This window comes from Mandrillus leucophaeus, unplaced genomic scaffold, assembly GCF_000951045.1.
Source record: "Mandrillus leucophaeus isolate KB7577 unplaced genomic scaffold, Mleu.le_1.0 Scaffold763, whole genome shotgun sequence".
NCBI classification, from domain to species: domain Eukaryota; kingdom Metazoa; phylum Chordata; class Mammalia; order Primates; family Cercopithecidae; genus Mandrillus; species Mandrillus leucophaeus.
The window spans coordinates 941,902-943,325 of record NW_012108286.1 but is presented as its reverse complement, the minus strand read 5'-3'; the positions used below and the strand labels follow the sequence as shown (position 1 = coordinate 943,325).

Sequence of the window (1,424 nt, the reverse complement as noted above, 5' to 3'; positions counted from 1 at the left end):
AAGTTTTGTAAAGTTCTCAGATTTTAATAAAGGATAGAACAGCAGAAGAGGCTGGATCTTACTCTTTGCAAACCCAGTGCCCATCACAGAGTGAGGAACATAGTAAGGCTTCCATAAATGTCTGTTGAATCAAATTGCAAAAAGAGAAGCTATAGATAGTGGTAAAAGCATGTATGAGAAAGAAATGAACAAAAAAAACAATGAAAATAGAAAATGGAACACTTAATCTAATCAAGTTTTTGTTCTGTTTGATGAACGTTGAATAGAATTCTTAGGATGCATGACATTTACCAAGACGCTTGAAGAAATTCTCCTCTTCATCTCTTCCATTTTCCATTCCACTTCCTGGCCCACCTTCAGAAAGCTTCACAGCACTGGTGAATTTGACCTGAAAAAAAAAAAAAGAAAAAGGAAAGTAGAGAGATAACAAGATTCAAAGGTAAATCTTTGTGGTTAGATCAATCCTTGACTTGAAAATGAGTTGTTTACTCATTTTCATATGATTACTTTGCTCTTCTGGGTCCCATATCTGGTTAGTTTAGTCATCAGTGTAGTTCATTCCCATGTGCCAAAAAAGATATCACTGTAACTACAAGAAGGAACCAGGTCCCAGATAACTAAAGCTAAATAATCTGGTGCTGTAAAAATAATTGAGATATTCTTAGAGTTTAAATCTGGTAAAGTCCAAACTGAAATAATGAATAGCAAGACATAGTTATTCTTTACAAACACCGCAATTGAGAATCAGACCAAAGTGAAAGATAGCCAAATAGAATACTTTAAATCTCTGAAATAATCAGTATAAATTAATTTATAGAGTGCATTATAATGAAAATGTAATAACATGTTTCTCTTTCTAAGAATTAAAATATGTTCTTCATCTTGCTTTTAGGTCAGCAGTACTCAAAATTTTTTGCACAGCAAGGAAGCTATGAGCCACACAAACTCCAATATTTGACTTATGCTTTTTTAGCAAATAGAAGGTAAGGAAGGAATGATACATATATTTTCTAAATATCCAATAGTCTTGCATATTACTTGTATAATTTCAAAATATCACTTTTAAAACAGACTAGATAAAAGAAAATGGTTTGGTTGGGCAGGGTGGCTCACGCCTGTAATCCCAGCACTTTGGGAGGTCGAGGCATGCAGATCACAAGGTCAAGAGATCGAGACCATCCTGGTCAACATGGTGAAACCCCGTCTCTACTAAAAATACAAAAATTAGCTGGGTATGGTGGCATGCACTAGTCGCAGCTATTTGGGAGGTTGAGGCAGGAGAATCGCTTGAACCCGGGAGGTGGAGGTTGCAGTGAGCCAAGATCACCTACTGCACTCCAACCTGGCGACACATAGAGTCTCTGTCAAAAACAAAACAAAAACAAAAACAACAGCAACAACAACAAAAAACCCACAACACAACA

General features: G+C 36.0%; 1 protein-coding gene across 2 annotated transcripts in view; it reads right to left on the bottom strand.

Annotated features, from left to right (window-relative positions):
• Nucleotides 1-1,424, bottom strand: part of UNC80 (unc-80 homolog (C. elegans)) — a 251,121-nt gene that overhangs the window by 161,130 nt on the left and 88,567 nt on the right. The gene's annotated exons all lie outside the window — the stretch shown is intronic.